At 39.9% G+C, this 20,892-nt stretch overlaps 2 protein-coding genes and 2 pseudogenes across 5 annotated transcripts in view; 1 reads left to right on the top strand and 3 right to left on the bottom strand.

Moving 5' to 3' along the window:
• Positions 1 to 20,892, bottom strand: part of DR1 (down-regulator of transcription 1) — a 112,154-nt gene that overhangs the window by 26,911 nt on the left and 64,351 nt on the right. The window lies entirely within an intron of this gene.
• The window catches only part of FNBP1L (formin binding protein 1 like), a 107,203-nt gene that overhangs the window by 80,072 nt on the left and 6,239 nt on the right, over positions 1 to 20,892 (bottom strand). The gene's annotated exons all lie outside the window — the stretch shown is intronic.
• Positions 881 to 7,782, bottom strand: LOC112309074 (mRNA turnover protein 4 homolog pseudogene; annotated as a pseudogene).
• LOC128780481 (cytochrome c oxidase subunit 6B1-like) lies at positions 15,447 to 19,628 on the top strand (annotated as a pseudogene).

Raw genomic sequence — 20,892 nt, 5'->3', positions numbered from 1 at the left:
TGCGCATGAGAGGCAACCACACACTGATATTTCTCTTCCACTCTTTCTCCCTCCCTTCACTTCTCTGAAAAATAAGTAAAATCTGAAAGGAGGGGAGGGAGGGGAGAAGGGGAGGGGGGGAGGGAGGGGGAGGGGGGAGGGAGGGGGAGAGAAAGGAAGAAAGAACATTGAATGTAGAGAAACACTAGTGAGGGAGACTCTTGACCTCCATGATTAACATTTTTGGTACAAGGAAATAGAATCTGAGAATTAATTTAACTATTTTAAAACTGTAATATATATCCAGGTAACATTTAATGTTTCTGCCTCAGATTAAGTTTATGGGTGGGTGTTAAAAACAAAACAAAAGACCCAAAATGGAGTCACTTACGCTAAGCCCCACATCACCAAACCAAGACTTTCACTTTCAGCTCTCCCAGAAATGGAATCTTAAACCAGTCAATCTGAAATTTCCTGATTAGCACTAGTTAGATAACTAGTTAGGCCTTAAAGACCCTAGCCATCCCTTGAAATAAAGTAACCTTGCAGTAACAATCAGCTTTTTGTGTAAGAATTTATTCGTTCCTGCTCCCTTCTGCCTATGAAAGTCTCATTTTGTACAGCTCACTGGAGCTCCTGTCCATATGCTGGACTGGATGCTGCCTGATTCAAGAATCACTGAATAAAATCAGTAAGATCTTTAAACTTTACTCAGCTTTTTAAAAGGGAAAAAAACTTTAGTTTCCCAGGAATTCTTTAATGTACTGAATAAAAGTAATCTTAATACAGTTAGCACTTTGTAGGAAGTCTGATTACTTAGTTGCCACTGGGGAGCTAGTTACTTCTTATCATAAAGGACTTAGAAATAAAAACAAGCTGCCCTGACTAGTGTGGGCACGGAGATTGGCCTGAGAACCAGTGGGTTGTGGGTTTGGTTCCTGGTCTGGGCGCATGCTTGAGTTGCAGGGCGGGTCCCCCAGTGGGGGTGCAGGAGAGTCAACCACAAGTTGATGTTTCTCTCCCTCTCCTTCCCTCTCTCTAAAAATAAATAATAAACAAATCTTTAAATAAAAAATAAAAATAAGCCAATAAGAAATAAGTCCCCGTTTCTGATACAACATCAAAGGTGAGAGGTCAGTGTTGAGTGTCTCATTTAATCTATAATAATCACTTCCTTGCAAGCATCCTCAACTCCTTTGCCATGCTCTCTTTGCTGTACTTCTGATAAAATCCCAGCCCCCGTTAAATCCAGTTTTCTGCTTCCTCTATTTGCCCGTAATCCAGTTAGCTGAAGGTGGATGGAGAAAAACAGCCATCCATGCTGAACAATGTTACTTTTAAGTTTTTGACCACAAACCTCAATACTGAAGGCCTTCAGCATTGCCCTTCGATCCTATTAACGTTTTCCTGGTCTATTCACTCTCTTACTCTTCACAATGACTATTTTGCCACTTCTATCTTTTCTTTCCTCTCATTCTCAGCTATTAATTTAGATTTTATTTTCACAGGTAAAACTGAAGCAATCTATAGATAATTATAAACATCCTCACATCATTAAACTATCAACCTGTACTCTGCCTTCTGTTCCATTAGTCCCTGCTCCTAAGATCAGTTCTTCTGTGCACTGATCCCATGCTGTCTGTCTCTTAAGTACATTGCTTCTGAAATTATACCCTCTCCTGCATTATAGTTTTCCCTCTCCTCTAGATCTTTTTCATTCATAAACATACATCCTGTAACATCATTGATATTAAAAATTAAAAAAAGACAAAACCAAAAAAGTGTCCCCATCTAGCTCTTTTTTCTGCCTCCTTTCTTAGAAAATTTCTCCAAAGAATTGTTTCTGTATACTTGGTGTTTCCATTTCTCATACTTCCCATTTACTTTTTTCTCAACCCCAAATGGTCTAGTGTGTATTTTCTACAAAGATATTCTCCTACATAATAAAAACACAACTATCAAAATCAGTAAGTTAACATGATACAATAATATCATCCAATTCTCAGACCCCATTCAAGTGTTCTCAATGGTCCAACAATGTGCTTTACAACAACAGGAACAGGTCTAGAAAGATATATTACAATTACTGTGTTTCTTTAGTCTCCTTCAATCGGTAACAGTTTCTCAGTCTTTATCTTTTAGGACTTTGACAGTTTAAAGATAAGCCAGTTATTTTGTAAAATCAATTTGAGTTTGTCTGATCTTTCCCCAAGATTCAGATACATGATTTCCAGCATCTTTGGCAGGAAATGCAGTGTCCTCCTCATTGCATCCAATCAGGTGGCACATGACATCAATTAGTCCCATTACTGCTGATGCTAACTGATCACTTGATTCAGGTGGTAACTGGCAGGCTTCTCCAGTGTAAAGTTGTTATTTCCCCTTTGTGATTAACTATGAAGTTCTGAAACAGGGGTGTCCAACCTGTGGCCCACGGGCCACATGCAGCTGAGGATGGCTATGAATGTGGCCCAAAACAAAATGGTAAATTTACTTAAAATATTATGAGATTTTTTTTGACCATGTGTTACAATGTATTTAATCTGTGACCCAAGACAACTCTTATTCCAGTGTGGCCCTGACACACCAAAAGGTTGGACACCCCTGCATCTTTTCCTCATCGAACACTCAGTTTATTCATTTACTTACTTATATCAATATGGACTCAAGGATTTCTATTTTATTCCATGGATTATCACTCATAATCATCATTATTTAGTTTTATGCTGAAATGGTCCCACATTTGGCCAGCAGGAGCCCCTCTAAGCTGGTATCTGTTTCTCGCGTGTCCTCACCCTTCCTTGAGTCCTTACTTCCACACTTTCTGGCACACGACATTTCAGGCTCATCTGATCTTTTCTTGCCCCAGCTCTGGAATCAGCTATTAGTAACTCTGGTTCCTTTTAGTGGAGAAAAGTATTCAGAAGCCAAAATCTGGACACTAGGTACACTCACTCATTGCTACTGGTATTATCACTACTCCAAGCCCTCCTCAATGAACAGATATAAAGAGTACATGTACATACACATACTTGATAGGAAGGAAGGGAGTGAGTGAGGGAGGAAAGACATTTTTTCCTCTTTATTTAACTATAAATATACTGAAAACCATCAGTTCACACCAGTATTTCCAATTGTATCTAACACTTGCATTCCTTTTTCCAAAGTGAGAAATCTGACTCCCTTTATCCTTAATATATTTACTTACTCATTTAAATGATTCCCAATATACAACCAACCTCCCATTGCTGCTGCTGCTAGTCCCCACCTAGGTACCTCCCTGGCTGTACTTAGTCATAACACCATGCTTTAGAATGCTGCTACTGCCCGCTTCTTGGACACTCTGTATTGGGCTGATGCCACTATGCTCACCCATTTACATGGATTCTGCCCCTCACTCCACCTGGGCTCCACTACCCTCAGCCTGGCTGCTCTCTGCATGGATGCCTTCATCATTCCACTAGGGCTTCAATATACCACAATGGGTTATAGCTGCCACTCTCCCTACCCTCCCACATACTCGTCCTCCTCACTCATGCTCTGTGACCTCTGACACCCCACACTGAGCATGCCATGGCCTTAAGTGGAGACTCCTCACCCCACTTAGGCTCTAACTTAACATTACAGGTCAGCCCTCTGCACACAAGCCCTCCTCAAAACTCAGGTTCTAATACTCTGCTCTAACCCATCACAGCTTCCAACCCAGTAAGGAAGCTAATCTTGTCTGGCCTCACCTGAACTGTCCAGAAGTTAAGAGCGAGAAGGAAAACATCCTGACATTCACCTGGGATTTCCTTTTATAACCCATAACGATCACCTCCCCACTTACCCTTAACTGAAAAGACTCATAATTCATACAGTTTCCTAATTCTAGAACCAAAGTGAATTTGTATGTGTTCTAGACATTTTGAAAAATAAACTTTCTCACAATTAAATAATTAGGTAGTCTGTATCTATCAGTGCTACTAGAATTATAAAAAGCATTAAAAGTGATTAAAGAAATGAGTAAATATTAAAAACATGTTAATGTCTTATTACATCTTTTACCTTTCTACAATAAAAATGTTTTAACCACAAAATACACTAATGTAGGATATGGTTACAGTAAGATATCTGAAATAGAAATAAGGATTTTTCAAAGCAGACCAAAGCATTTCTTCTCTGCCCATCTGCTTTCATTGCTCAGGAAGGCTATGATTCTCCATTTTACAGTGCGTGACATCTTCCTTTACATTCACTTATATTTATATTCAGAGCACTTTTCCTTTGCTCTACTCCTGTATCTGAGAAACAATAATAGCTCTGTACTATGATTTATTTTTGTGTTAAAGAGTATTTCAAGATCTAATAAGAACTAGAAAAGCTTTATAGCATCAAGTGCCCAGAGAAGTTTGTAGGATGAACATATACAACCTATTATCTTGTAGATTAACATCTTGTTCTATCATGTATCTTAAGATAAACATTTTGGTTGGTAGTAAAATAAATCTAAAAAGGTTTGTATTTTCCTCAGTTATTTTTTTTAATGATTTGAAACTGGATTTGAGAGCGGGAGAGGAAGAAAGAGAGATTTGTTGTTCCACTTACATATGCATTCATTCGTTGCTTCTTGCATGTGCCCCCACTGGACAGCAAAGCCACAATCTTGGCATACCGGGAGGATGCTCTAAGCAACTGAGCTGCCTCAGTTTTTATTCCAACAGATAATTCAGCAGTGGTTGCTTATACATACTATATAATGAGACAGCATATTGTCATATTTATACACATTTCAGACTTATTCATTTATTTTTCATTAATTCACCCAGGATACACTCCTATTGTACAATAGTAAACCATCTACTTCAATTGCATCTTTCCTAACTGTATACCAAGTTACAATTACCTCTCTTGGAACACTGCAGTAGCTTCTTAACTGGTCTCTCCATGTCCTTTCTAGTTGTCCTCTCATCTGTTTTTCACACTGTAGCTTGAATGATCTTTTCAAAATGCAAGAGGATCATGCCAGAAAATACAGTGCAATTAAGAGCACTGATTCTGGAACCAGGTTGCTTAGGCTGAAATGTAGACTCTGACATATATTATCTGTGTCACTCTGGACAAAGTGCTTAACCTCTCTACCTCAGAGTTTCCTCATCGGTAAAATGGAGATGTCACGTGCTCTGTGAATGGCACCCTGCCTCACCAACCTCAACCAACATGTCTTTATATTTTGTTTCATTTCATTCATGCCACCAGGGTTGTTTTTGTTTTTCCCATTTGAAAAAGGGCCTCATGCTGATGGTTGAGGACCTTCACACATGCTATACTCACTATCTAAACTCACCCTCTATATTCTCACACACACCCGTTGCCGCCTACTAACTCCTCATCATTTTTCAGATCCATTAACATCCTTTCCAGGGAGACCCTCCCTGAACCTAGTGGTGGGTTGGGTTTTTGGTTAATATCATCTTAAAACATTTTGTTCCTTTCTTTTATTCCTTTGTGTGACTAATCAACAGCTCTCCTTTCTACCATGCCTGTTTTTGCTCACATTATATCCTTAGTGCTTAGCGCAACACTCAATTATTACTGAATTAAATGAATGAATGGATAACTGCCATCCACGCCAGGCATCAAGTTGAGTGCTTTATATTATCATCTCATTTTGTCTCACCTGCTGGGAAGTACAATTACTACTATTTTACAAACGTGAAAAGGCTCAGGGTTTAGGAGCTAGTAAATGACACTAGCTTATTGGGAAATACAAAGAATTAAAAGTAAATCTTGCACCAAGAACTTACAGTCTACTAAGAACTGAATAAATGCTTTAAGTGAACACTGAATAAGTTACATACTATTTGTGCATACTATTAGTATTGCAATATTGGTGTTTGATTGGTAGTCATGTGATTTGGGGGCACTGTTTTATTTGTTCGTTCATTTTTGCCATCTACAGGGAGACACCCTGCAGACTGTAGGAAAACAGTCTGTCCCTGTTGCTCTCCCTTGTCTTCATCCACAACAAAACAAAAAAACTGCTCCTCCAACAACGGCAGTGGCAGTCCCATGTGGTCAAGATGACACTTGGAATGGGCCGAGGGGCCCTCAGTCCCACATGCCCATCAACAGTTGTCTTCTTCCCCTAGTTCCTCTGCCGACTCAGACGCACTCTCTAGCAACTCATCTCCCATCTAAGGGAACCTTCCAGACTGTACATCCCACATGTACTTGATGGTCACCTTGGATTCAGCCACCTCATATCCTAAAAGCTGCAAGACACAGGCCTGCTCTGGGATTAGCACATCGCTGTCCCTGCACACCTCACAATCAGACAGCAGGGTCACCACTCCTCCCCAGGGCAGTGTGCCCTGCCTCAGCTATAGCTCCATGGGGAGCTGCTCCAGGGGCCCCAGGTTGAGGTTCACAGTGAAAGTTGCTTTGTTTCCAGCACAGGCTATGCCCGTTTCCGTGCATTTATTTCATGAACCACTCATTCCACTTCCTCCTTAGTGTGATTCGTAAAAAGGAGACCTACTCCTCCCTTCAACTTCTTACAGACCTGACACAGGCTATCTTTGTTCTCATCAGATGCGCTTTGACCCAAGGCCACCCTCATCACGTTGTTTTTGCCAAAGAACATCTGGCTGTGCTTCCAGATGTTCCAGATGTCCTTTAACTTGCTGTTCCTCATGTTCGCCACGGAGAAGAGGAAAAGGTAAACACTTGAATATGTCCACACATTTTCTGAAGCTCTTCTACCAGAAGAGCTTCACTTGTTTAAGTTCCAAGTGTTTCTTAGTAGTTTTGGTTAAGGAAACTTTCTTGCTATGCTTAGCTTTGGGCAACACTCTGCCTCAGGTGATATTTTAATGGACTAATTAATATACTAAAATTAAATAAGAAAAAGAATTTAGAGGTATAAATGTTGCAAAAAGAGAAAGCAGAGTATCACTGCTTGCAGATCTGATACTTACAATATCTAGAAAACTCAAGAAAATGACTGAAAAACTACTATAAAATTAAAACAAAACAAAACAAAACAGTAGAGTAGCTAGATAGAGAATAGGGGGGAAAAATCAGTCACTTCAATATATACAACTACCAAGTTGAATTTCATTAGTAAGGTAGCTTGGGGGGAAAAAAAATCCCCAGTGTGTTATCGACTACCTTAGAATAAAGTCCAAAATCTTTACGAATGGCCTACAAGGCTCTGCCCACCATCTTTCTAGCTTCATCTCACACCACTCTCCCTTCTCAAACTCTAAGAGCAAGGCATACTAAGAGGTAACTCTTAAGAAATTGACAGAATTACCTGGGTAAGATTTCTGCTTTTAAACATATTCCCTGCCCTGATCGGGTGTCTCAGTTGGTTGGAGCGTCGTCCCACACACCAAAAGGTTTCGGGTTCTATTCCCAGCCACGGCACAAACCTAGTCTGCAGGTTCATTTCCCGGTCAGGGCGCATACAGAAGACAACTGATCAATTTTTCTCTCATATCGATGTTTCTCTCTCTCCAAAATTAATAAGAAGATCCTTGGGTGAGGAATTAAAAAATAAAAACATATTCCCTACCCACCACTCCAGACCTAGAAAATCAGAATGTCTGGAGAGGGGACCAAAAACCTATTGTTTTGTTTGTTTGAATAGAACCAAGATGTGTGAAGAACATCCCACAGAGAAGCCTTCTCTGATTCCTCAGAGAAGGTACATCTATTACACGTTTCCACAGCACTCTGTACTTGGCACTCATAACATTTATAATGTTGCTGAATACCTATCTTCCCAGCTGGACGGTGGTCCTTCAGAGCAGGGGCCATGTCTGTGTCCCTTACTGTTTCCCCCTCCAGAATCACTTTCCACCTTGCATCATTATTTCTCTGGACCCAGTAGCTGAATCAATGGGTACCCTTGCCCTCTAACTTTTCCTTGGGTTCAGTCAATGGAAAGTGAACACAAGCAGGATGAAAGTGAGGTCAAGGGTTTTATTTCAACTCTTTTCCTGCCAAGTAACTGCAAATTCCCTCAGTTCCTCTATTGAAGGCCACAGATCCTATCAGGCAGTTCTATCTTAAAGCTCCACTTAGGGGTCTGGTAACAATTCCTTCTCCTTGCTCATTAAGAACTAAGTAATAACAGCTCCCAACTGTTACTAGCTCCAGGGCAATGGACCGTCCACTTTGGTTCCACTCTTCAGGCTCACACCTTTATAAATAATATCTTTATTAAACTCTCCTCATTTAAACCCTTTAAGTGTGCTATTTCCTGCCAGAGTGCTGACTAAGCCAATGTTCATTCAAAGGATACTAAGCTAAAGACAAGACATTATCAGTGTGACAATTTCTACAAACAGCACTTTGCTGAATATATGAATGACTCCAATGAAGGGTTTAGAAATTGTTGGGTCAATTAGATCCCATTGGAGCAGAGGTGTCAGACTCATTTTCACCGGGCATCAAATCGACCTTGAGGTTGCCTTCAAAGGGCTGAACGTAATTTCAACTCCTTAACAATTAAGGAGTAGTTATCATTTATACAGTCCCCAAATTATTTCGGCCCTTTGAAGGCAACCATGAGGCTGCTGTAGCTGATGTGGCCCCAGGTGAAAATGAGTTTGACACCCCTGCATTAGAGGCACTTAAAAAAAAAAAAAAAAAAGGTTTTGGAGTCACAAAAACGTGGGTTCAAGTTAGCTTTGTGTGATTAAAGTTAACCTTATTAGTTTCATCTTCTATAAAAAGAGACTATCACTACTTCACTGAAGTGGCATAAAAATAAAATAACATCTACCAGAGTGCCTGGCACATACCAAAATTCTCAGTTTCTCTCTTTTCCAATTCAACTCTTTCAAAAAGACATTTGGCCAGATGATATAAAATGGCTCAAAATTACTTACTAACTTACAATACTTCGTAATATTTTTCTTTAAAATGACATATCACAGTAAGATAAAATAATTTTAAAGGAATGAAGAAAATGAGAGACAGAAATAAGATGCTACCCAAGAATGAATTTGTAAAAAAAAAAAAAAAATGCAGACAAAAAAATCCTAAATATTTACTAACAGTGAACCAGAAATCTGCCTGTTAATTCAACAGCAAGTTTAAAATGGGAAATGCAAATAGTCATAGCAAAGTTTCCACACAGCAAAAAAGCTGAAGAGAACTTTCTCCCACGAGCCTCAAAGAGAGCGCACTACAATGCTGTGAACAACATTCTAAACGAAGTCCTTCTGGTAAACTAACCAATTGTTAGTACCTTCAAAAAACACAGTATTTTGCCGTGTATAATGTGCACCTTTTTGACCAATTTTTTGAGGGAAAAGTAAGGGTGAACACTATACATGGGTAGTACTGATTCTGTATCTGTATGTTTTTAATTCGTTTATTTGTGCTTATGCATTAAAAGTGTAACTCTAGAAAGCAGTAACGATATCGTATGCAAATATCCTGGAATATGATAATCAGTTTTGTTTCTAAGTATAAATAAATAAATAATTGAATTTAAAAATTTAAGTCACAGATTTTTTTCCTGAAAGTCTGAGTCAAAAAACGGGGGTGCGCATTATACATGGGATCACATTTTACATGGGATCACATTATACAAGGGATCACATTATACATGGCAAAATACGGTAACCTCTGCACATACACTGGTGGCTGGCTTCTCAACAAAAGCAATTTGCTAAAGGCTCTCAATACAAAAAGACCAGAATCTGTATCCTTGTTCTACCACTTACTATGAAGTAGTAAAATACACTGGCTCAAATACAGTAAGTATGCAATAATCTTTAGAATATTCCTAGTGGTGTCACCAAAAGCATTTCAATGGAATGGGAAGAAAATATGAGAAGACTATATTATATTCTCTTACCAAGTACTGTTCAAAGGGTTTTCTAATACCCTGGCTTAACATAAGTACACAGAGATTTTAGAGCATGTACAGCAATGGTTCTCAAACCTTGGTATTATCAGAATCATCTGGGGGTGTTTTTCAAAAATATAAATCCCTAGGCTTCATTCCCAGGGATTCTGATTCAGAAGGTTAGAGCAGGGCTTGGGAGTTTGTTTTGTGCTTACTACCTTCCAATTCCTGAGATGATTCTAATGACCATCCACTTCATTTGAGGACTGCTAATTAACAGCAATGTTTCCAGCTGGTGGTAAGAACCATAATTACCAGTGAAGTCCTACAAAACTCCAAATGGCTGACCACCCAGCAGCCCCAGATTTAATGAATCAGATGAATCTCTAGACCAAACTGGCCAAATGACCAAGCTGAGGGGGGCCACATCAGCCTCACGGTTGCCTGCAAAGGGCCGAACGTAATTTTAGGACCGTATCAATGTAACTACTCCTTAACTAGGGGCAAGGAGCTCGGTGGAAACAAGGTGCCAGGCGGATAAAACAAGGTGGAGGGCAGAATTCACAGGTGGGCCTTGTGTTTGCACCTGTAAATTAGAGGGTATAAAAATCTACAAAAGAAGTCATAACCTCTGGACTATGACAAGCTGAATGTAGGAATGATCAACATTTAACCTAACCAAGAAACAATTAGGATGGATAAAAAAGAACTAGGTCCTCAACCTGGATAATACGGTCAAATTATTAAAAAAGAAAAAAATGTAACTTCAATGAATATAATTAGCATTCTAGCTATACTATAAATGAGTAAATAAGTATTATTGCAACATCTGTAGTCTTGCATCACTAAAAGACTATGAATTTGACTACGGCAGGGACCATCTATAAATGGAATCATACAGTATGTGGTTTTTTTTTGTGACTAGCTTAACTTCATTTTAAGCTAGTCACAAAAACTTATGCTATGTTTTGTAGCATATGCCAGTATTCCCTTCCTAAATTTTTAAGGCTTGATATTTCATTGTAAAAAGTAATAATAATATTTCATTATATCTATATACAGTTTGATTATCCATTTATAAGTTGATGAATACTTGGGTTGCTTCTACTTTCTGGCTACTGTGAATAATGTTAAGAGGGAGATGTACAAATATCTCTTCAAAACCCTGCTCTCAATTCTTCTGGGTACGTATACCCAGAACTGGAATTGCTGTATCATATGGTAATTCTATGGTTAATTTTTGTGGAACTGCCATTGGGTTTTTCACCATTCTACATTCCCACCAAAAGTGAACACGGTTCTAATTTCTTCACATCCACATCAATACTTGTTTTCTTCTTCTTTTTCTTTTTTTTTTTTTTTTTTTTTTAAGATTTTTACTTATTTATCTTTGGAGAGGGGAAGGGAGGGAGAAAGAGAGAGAGAAACATCAATGTGCAAGAGAAACATTGATCAGTTGTCTCTTGCACGCCCCCAACGGGAGACCTGGCCTACACCCAAGCATGTGCTCTGACTGGGAATCAACCAGCAAACTCACTTTGTGGGACCACACTAGACCCACTTAGCCATACAAGTCAGGGCTATTTTCCATTGTTTTGATAACAGCCACCCTAATGGTATAAGATGGGCAACAGAGGATTAAGAGATGCAATAATTCTACATGATCTTGGAATGGTGGACACATGACATTATACATGTCAAAAAATACAGAACTTCACAGCACAAAGAATAAACCTTAGCCTGGCCAGGTGGCTCAGTTGGCTGGAGTGTCATCCTGTACACAAAAAGGGTGCGGGTTCAATTCACAGTCAGGGCACACGCCTAATTTGTAGGTTCAATCCCACGTAGGGGTGCACAGGAGGCAGTCAATCAATGTTTCTCTCTCACATCGATGTTTCTGTCTCTCTCTGCCCTCCTTTCTCTCTAAAATCAACAAACAGGGAGAATTCCAGTCATGACGGCAGCATAGGTAAACACGGCTCGCCTCCTCACACAAGAGCATCAAAACAAAAAATTACAGAACGGCCATCATTCAGAATTGTCAGAAATCAAGTTGAATGGAAGTCTGACAACTACATAATCAAAGAAACTGCATTCATCCAGACTGCTAGGAGGGCAGGAAACACAGAATGGACTCACACATTCACGTGTCCCACATGCGCGTGTGGTGGATATAAATTCGGGAGGATTATCTTGGGAGTGAGGAGTCCCAGCCCCACATCGGGCCCTCCAGCCCAGGGTTCCAGTGCCAGGAAGGTAAGTCCCCACAACACCTGGCTGCAAAAACCAGCAGGGATTGAGTTAGTAGAAGAAACTGCTGGAGTCCCAACCAGTTCATCTGAAAGAACCCACACATGGACTTACTCAGACTCACTCCCTCTGAGCTCCAGCACTGGGCATGGCAGCTTGAAAGGCATCAATGGCATACAGAGAGGAAATGAAGTATCTGGATCAAGGCAAGAATAGCGGACAGCTTTCTCCCAGACAGAAAGACGGGCAGAGGCCACTGTCCCTTTTCTGAATCCTCCCCCTACATAGCCACAGTGCTGGCAGAACAGGTGCTATATCTGAGACTCCATTCCACCCGTCTACCAGCCCACCCAAGCTGTTAATAGTGGCCTTTCCATATGAATGGCTGGTCTAGGCTCACATGCTTCACAACTTCCTAAATCCTCTCAAACAAGCAACAGCCAGCCTCAGTAAGCCCCCAGCATCCCTACTTCTTGCTAAGTTGCCCTGAGTCCAATACTGGCAGCACTCAACCTAGAAACACAGTTTGGCTTTCACTAGGAATCTCAAAGCCCAGCACAAGTAGCAAACATCTCAGACTGCTTTAGAGCCCAGGCAGGGTAGCCCCAGGCAAAACACAGGTGGTGGCTGACCTTGACCTGCACCACCTGGGAAGCCCCAAGGCCAGGGCACCCAGTGGACAGCTACAGACCACATCGGAGCACCACCACCCTACCCCTGCACAGCTGATCCTCCACAGAGGGCAGAGGTTGGTGGTCAGTGGTCACAGCCATTCCTTGAGGCTGACTGGCCTGGATAAAGCCCTCACATTGACCTGCCAACAGCAATCAAGGCTCAACTACAAGAGGGTGTACTCAGCCCACACAAAGGGCACATCTTGAGTACCCAGCTTGGGTGATAGGGGAGGCTGTGCCACTGGACCCTGCAGGACACCTACTGCATTAGGTCACACTACCAAGACACGGAGTCATGGCAGCTCAATCTAATAGAAACAAACACAAGGAGACTGCCAAAAGGAGCAAACAAAGAAACATGGCCCAAATGAAACAACAGATCAAAACTCCAGAAAAAGAATTAAAGAATATGTAGACAAGCAATCTAGCAGATGCAGAGCTCAAAACACTGGTTATAAGGCTGCTCAAGGAACTTAGTGAGGACCTCAACAGCATAAAAAAGCTCCAGTCAGAAACGAAGGATATACTAATTGAAATAAAGAACAATTTACAGGGAAACAACAGTAAAGTGGATGAAACCAAGAATCAAATCAATATTTGGAACATAAGGAAGCAAAAAGCAACCCATCAGAACAAGAAGAAAAAAGAATACAAAAAAATGAGGATAATGTAAGGCATTCCAACATCTGCCTCATATGGGATGCCATAAGGAGAAGAGAAAGACCAAGAAATTGGAAATCTATCTGAAAAAATTATGGAAGAAAACTTCCTGATTTGGTGAAGCAAATAGATATGCAAGTCCAGGAAGCACAGAAAGTCCCAAACAAGATGGATGCAAAGAGGCCCACTCTAAAACATATCATAATTAAAATGCCAAAGGATACAGATAAAGAGAGAATCTTAAAAGGAGCAACCAAAAAGCAGTTAGTTACCGACAGGGGAGTTCCCATAATACTGTCAGTTGATTTCTCAAAAGAAACTTTGCAGACTAGAAAGGATTGGCAAGAAATATTCGGAGTCATGAAATGCAAGGACCTACAGCCAAGATTGCTCTACCCAGCAAAGCTATCATTTAGAACCAAAGGGCAGATAAAGAGCTTCCCAGGCAAAAAAATTAAAGGAGTTCATCATCACCAAACCATTAGTATACAAACTGTTAAAGGGATTTATTTAAGAAAAAGAAGATAAAAACTATGAACGATAAAATGGCAACAAATACATATATATCAACAACTGAATCTAAAAAACAGCTGAAAGGAGTTAAAAGTGTGAATCTACAGATAAGCAAGGAAAAGAGGCTGGAAGGATACATGTAGTAATTGAATGAAGTTGGTGACATCAGTAAGAACTAACTTAATTAGATACAGATGGTTACACATAGAAGTATTTGCAGATATGTGTATATATGCAGGTTAGTATACACACGTATATCTCTTTGCTTTATCAGCTGAAGGGGACTATAAGAAATTTAATACCAGTAGCACAAGCACATCTAGCACCCATATCTTGGTTTCTAATACCATGCTTCAAAAAAAGAAATCAGGACTCTTTGAAAAAATTAATGATTCTAGGACTGAGACAGGAAATATGCAAGATAAGACTGGACCATCTTGTATTCCCCAGAAAGAAGAAAGTACTTTAAAAAGTCATTATTGATGGAGATATGTTATGGGACACAGGAACCAGCTGAAAAAACTCCCAATGGCCAAAGCTGGAACAATTTGAACAACAAACTAAGTGAAGCAGTAATGGATTATAACCCAAAGTATAAAATAAATATCCAAGTCCATACTGGTACAAAGAAATTACTAAATAAATTAATAAATATGGGAGGGAGACAAATATCTCACTCTTCTGAATTCCAAATAAATTATGCAGATAATCCACCCTAAAAGAGAGGACCATAACTTCTAAGTGTGGGCTGTACATAGTAACTTCCTCCCAGAGAATACAGCATACATAAGGGGAAAAAATAATTTTACAGTGGAATAACCCGACAAACACTACTTCAGCCAATGACCAAGATCGGTATCAACAGTGATAATCCTATTAATACGCACCCCTAAAATGATGTGATGAAAATGACACATATTTCCCCCCAAAACTCATAACCCTAGTCTGACCATGAGAAAAACATCAAATTCCAATACAGGGGCATCCCACCTGACCGGTACTCCTCTAAACTCTCAAGGTCATCAAACACAAAGAAAGTTGGAGAAAATGGCATAGGCTAGAAGTACCTACAGAGATATGACCACTAAATGTAATGTGGGAACATAAAAAGACATTAGATAAAAACTAAGAAAATATAAATAAACTGTGGGCTTTAGTTAGTAATAATGTATCACTATCGGTTCATTAATTATAACAAATGTACCATTCTAATGTATCAATTTAAAGAGGGAAACAAACAGAGAAAAAAGAAAAAGTGATGGCTCTTACTCTCTGGAGGCAATTTTATAGCTTGATATTATTTTAGGTGACAGAAACTTGAGTAATTACAGAATATCTTTATTGTTTTCAACATTCAGGAAAATTTTCCACTCATGAAAAAAATTCTGTACTTCTAATCTCAGGGCCCTTTCCTTGGTGCCTGTCTGGGGGTCTGGTCAACTTCACGCCCTGTCCATCAATTCTGTACACTTGCTCAAAACAACTTGCCCGTCTGCTCTGGCAAGTGATATCAGCATGGCATGATGTGGCAAGCAAGAAGCAGCCCACAGATTCCAGGTAAGACGCATAAGCCTTCACTATGAGGCCTTTTAAAATGATGATGGGCTGTATTAGACCTCTAAAAACATCATCTCTAAAGTATCTGCTTTGTCACTTATATTATGGCCTTTTCTTTTTTTTTTTAATTTAATTTAATTTTTTTAAATATATTTATTGATTATGCTATTACAGTTGTCCCATTTCCCCCCCCACTCCACTCCATCCTGCCCACCCCCCTCCCTCCCACATTCCCCCCCCATAGTTCATGTCCATGGGTCATACTTATAAGTTCTTTGGCTTCTACATTTCCTACACTATTTTTACCCTCCCCCTGTCTATTTTCCACCTATCATCTATGCTACTTATTCTCTGTACCTTTACCCCCTTCTCCCCCTCCCACTCCCTTATTGACAACCCTCATGTTCTAGTTGTTTGCCTAGTTTGCTCTCGTTTTTGTTTTATGTGTGGTCGTTAATAACTCTGAGTTTGCTGTCATTTTTACTGTTCCTATTTTTTATCTTCTTTTTCTTAGGTAACTCCCTTTAACATTTCATATAATAAGGGCTTGGTGATGATGAACTTCTTTAACTTGACCTTATCTGAGAAGCACTTTATCTTCCCTTCCATTCTAAATGATAGCTTTGCTGGATACAGTAATCTTGGATGTAGGTCCTTGCGTTTAATCTTGGGTAATGTAATTATGATGTGCCTTGGTGTGTTCCTCCTTGGGTCCAGCTTCTTTGGGACTCTCTGAGCTTCCTGGACTTCCTGGAAGTCTATTTCCTTTGCCAGATTGGGGAAGTTCTCCATTATTTGTTCAAATAAGTTTTCAATTTTTTGTTCCTCCTCTTCTCCTTCTGGCACCCCTGTAATTCGGATGTTGGAACGTTTCAAGGTGTCCTGGAGGTTCCTGAGCCTCTCCTCATTTTTCCGAGTTCTTGTTTCTTCATTCTTTTCTGGTTGGATGTTTGTTTCTTCCTTCTGGTCCATTCCTTTGATTTGAGTCCCAGTTTCCTTCTCATCACTATTGGTTCCCTGTACATTTTCCTTTGTTTCTCTTAGCATAGGCTTCATTTTTTCATCTGTTTTTCGAACAGATTCAACCAAGTCTGTGAGCATATTGATAACCAGTGCTTTGAACTGTGCATCCGATAGGTTGGCTATCTCTTCATCACTTAGTTGTACTTTTTCTGGAGCTTTGAAGTGTTCTGTCATTTGGGCCATTTTTTGTTTGTTTGTTTGTTTGTCTTGGCGGGTCTGTTACTTTAAGGGGCGGAGCCTTAGGTGTTCACTGGGGCGGGGTTGCTCTAGTCACTATGCTGTGACGCTGTACGTGGGGGAGGGGCCAAGTGGGAGCAATGGCGCCCGCCTCACTCTCCACCGGATTTCAATCTCTCACTCTGATACCCACAATCAAACTGGGCCACTCTGGTGCTGGTTCCCGAGTGGGTGGGCCTGTGCACACTCCAGGCCCCTGTGGGTCTCTCCAACGACCTCTCCTGTGAGGCTGGGAGTCTCTCCTGCTGCTGCCCCAACCCCCACGGGCGTTTTCAATCAGAGGTTTGAGGCTTTATTTCCCCCGTGCTGGAGCCCTGGGTTACGCAGTCTGCTTCGCTCCCCACGGTTCGTCTGGTTTATCTGTGTTCGTCTGGTTTATCTGTGGGCGAACGTGGTGCTGCGGGGTGCTACCCACTGCTCTGCCTGCCCCGTTCTCCACCACTCTGAGACGGGCCCTCTGGGTTTATCTGTGCAAATGTGGGGCCTCAGGGTCTGCTAGTGCTCGGACTGCCTGCACCATTTGTCCCACACTCCGTATTATGGCCTTTTCTTAACTCATGCACTATCATTCATACACACACATATATGCATATGTAGAAGACATACATATACATATCTTCCACAAAGCCATTATTAACTCATTGGGGACAGAGACCATAAATGCTATGTTCTGGGGTGTCTTATCCCCCTTCTTCCTTTCTAACAGAACCCTAATTTTGTTCAAGTGGCAAGGAGGAGAACTTTGGACAGTGAGACCTAAGGGCAAGTTTGTTGTGGAGCCCCTGGAAAGCTTTAGCCTTCCCAATAAACAGGCAGATAAGTTGATAGCTCTTTTTTTTTATTTTTTCCTTATATACGGACACAATGGTTGGAGCTGCACCACCCTGCAATCCTGAGGGAAATTTCCAAAACAGCTGCACAGATGCTGACCCTGATAGTGCTGAGTTCATGAACCCGTGCCAGTGACTGTCCACCTCCAAAGTTCTTGTTATGCAAGACAAATAAACTATATCAGTACCCGGGTTTAAAACAAAATCAAATGTGGCTCCCAACCCTATAAACAGCCCTGATAAATGTGACTTCAAAAGAAAGACCAGAGCACCCCTTAGAAAGAACAGTACACCTCTCGGGCTTTCACAATAGGATTGGAAAAGAGGTAGAGGATCTGAACAATCCCAAAGGAAGGTATCATGCAAAATCCCTTAAAGGGATCAAAAACTTCACACAGCCTAAACCATAAACTCACAGATTTGGCATATCAGAGATCAGTAGGCCTTAATCTTGATAGATGTCTTTTCAGAGTTCTGAGATCACTAAATATTTAAAGAAGTCTCTAACATGAAAGACAGGAACCAAAAGTCACAAAGAAAAAAAAAAGGCACCTTGGAGGCTATGGATATTATGCATAAATAAGAACCCTAAACACCACAAACAAAAACCTACCTTTGATACACACAAAGAACTGAAAGAAGATACTGCTCCAAAGTGCAAGTAGCTATTAGACATTAAAGTCGGCCCTGGTTGGTGTGGCTCAGTGGATTGAGCGCTGGCCTGCAAACAGGTCACTGGTTCGTTCCCAGTCGGGGCACATGCCTGGGTTGCAGGCCAGTTTAACCAGTCGATGTGTCTCTTGCACATCAACATTCCTTTCCTCTTCCTCCCTCCCTTCCCATCTCTCTAAAAATAAATAAATAAAATCTTTTTTTAAAAAAAGGAAATTAACGTTGTAAGTGAAACAAAAATGAGAACGCAGGGAAAACAACGTATAAGCACTTTTTCCCTGAGGACATTTGCTAATCCTGAAAATCAGGATCTTTGATTGGATAATATATCAAGAGTTATGGGGATCTATCAAAATCCAACAACCACGCAATGGAATTTCAAGTCTTGAACTTGGATTAAAGATGGTCCCAGACTAGAAGTGACGCTAGGCACATGGCAGAAGAAAACACAAATCCTACACATACAATGGAATACTACAAACTAACCATAGGACGCTGATTCTCACAGACATCACGTTAAATGAAACAAGTCAGGGGAAAAAGAGAATATGTAGTACCATATCATTTATGTGATATTAAAAAATACCTACAAAGCTGATCAATGGCAATCCAAGTCAGAACAATGGTTACACTGAGGGAGGATGTATTCACTAAGAATGGCATAAGAGAGAGTCTGTATTTTGATCCTTGTGGGACTTACATGAATACATTCATTTTAAAAAATGTTGTACATATGAGTATAAAATGTGAACACTTTAGTGTATGAATGTTGTATTTCAATAAAACTTTTAAAAAATAAAGGTAAAAAGGAAATTTTCAGATTAAAAAGTTAACAAATATTATATTTACCTTTGGCAAATATTAAAGGGTGCTGACTTAATTTAGGTCACAGTCTAAGGCCACAAGGTTGTTCCAAAGTAATGGTTTCTGTGTTTACTGTAAAGCTACTTACCACTTTACTGGAGATCACACTGCGCTGCGAGCAGTTTAAGGGGCATCGTTAGGAGTCAGCGACACGGCAGAAGACATCAAGACAAAAATCAGGAACTACCACACTGCCCCTCCCTTTTGACAGCCTCTTCCCCAGGCAGAACCGGACCAGGAACTGTTGGCAGAACTACCTGGACTTGCACCTCTGTGAGAAGGCAATGGCCACTAAAGGGGGTGATGTCTCTGTGTGCAAATGGTACCAGCCTGTATACAAGCCCCTCTGCCCCATATCCTATAACCTGGGTGTTAGCCTGGGATGAGGGCCAGGCAGAAGGCAGTTTCCTGGGAAGATCTGAACGGGCTCCAACTTGCCTCTTCTGTCCTCTATCCTCCCAGGGAGGTGAAGGGGGACCTGGGCACATCCCACCTTGGGATCCTGAATCACGGCTTAACTAATAACACTTGTTAGAAAAGTGTTTAAAAAAAAAAAAAAAACAAGGAAGGAAGGAAGGAGGGAGGGAGGGAGGAGCTATTTATCACAGTTTTAATTATGTTGATTTTTTTAAATTTATACTGGCAAAAAACTCAACTGAACATTAACACTTGTCAAAAATCTCCTTAACACTGTACTCTCAGAAATCAATCTTCTTTTCCCAATTCACTCCCAATTTGCATTTACATTATTCTTACATATGACCCACAATTAATACTTGAAGTATAAAAAAAACAACAGCATGTCCACTGTTTTCATCTTTAGAATCCATAGGGCCATGTCAGTACTCAAATAACCAAGGGAATGGGAATTCCGGACCTAGATGAATTGAGATAAGTTTCTTATGAACAGGCACAACTAGTTAGTTGTATGTCCAGATTATAGAAAGGATCCCTAAATTTAAAGAAAGCTCTAAGAAATACACATGCTCAAGGAAAAAAAACTTAGTGTTCAAAACATAATTTGATAATTATAGCAATTCACTGATTCCCTCATTCAACCAACATTTCAGTGCTTATTATATTCCTCTTTCTTTTCTACAAATTAGATATACAGCAGGGATATAGCAGGAATAAACGGATGACTTTTACTCTCTAGAAACAGCCAAATAATGATGTGCCAAAAATAAGAAAATTTGACCCTATACATTATGCTTTTTCAAACTATAACAAATATATAATATTTCACATATTTCGTGAAGTACTGTTAAATTCTGATGATTAGTTCTCTATCAAGAACTTAAGTAAAAATTGCTCTTAAGCACCAATTATTAATGACTAATTTGGATTCTATAGGAACATTTTACAGAAACCTTTACTTTTATTATTCTAGACTTCCTTCGTTTGGGCTCCATACAAATTCTAAATGCTGAATCTCACATTACAAAAAGGAGTCAAATAACATCTAAATGTTGAATCCCACATTACAAAAACAAGTCAGATATAATCTTACAAAGAGGTGGTTTAAAAGAACTAGGCAATGAAAATTCTGTAAAAGTAATTACAGAAGTAACACAACTTATTGTAGAAAAAAGGGAAAATGCTTAAAAGCACAGATGACAATATTAAAATTAACTGTAACACCAACGGATTATTTTAAGCATAATTTTCGATTTTAAAGCATCTATCATTCCATCATCAATTAAGAAGTGATATCTCAAAATATCCTAACCTATTTTTATTATATGAGAAACTTAGTCCATAAACCAGCTAATGAAACTATAGTAAT

The sequence above is a fragment of the Desmodus rotundus genome, chromosome 3 (assembly GCF_022682495.2).
Source record: "Desmodus rotundus isolate HL8 chromosome 3, HLdesRot8A.1, whole genome shotgun sequence".
NCBI classification, from domain to species: Eukaryota; Metazoa; Chordata; class Mammalia; order Chiroptera; family Phyllostomidae; genus Desmodus; species Desmodus rotundus.
This window is presented reverse-complemented; position numbering and strand designations above follow the sequence as displayed.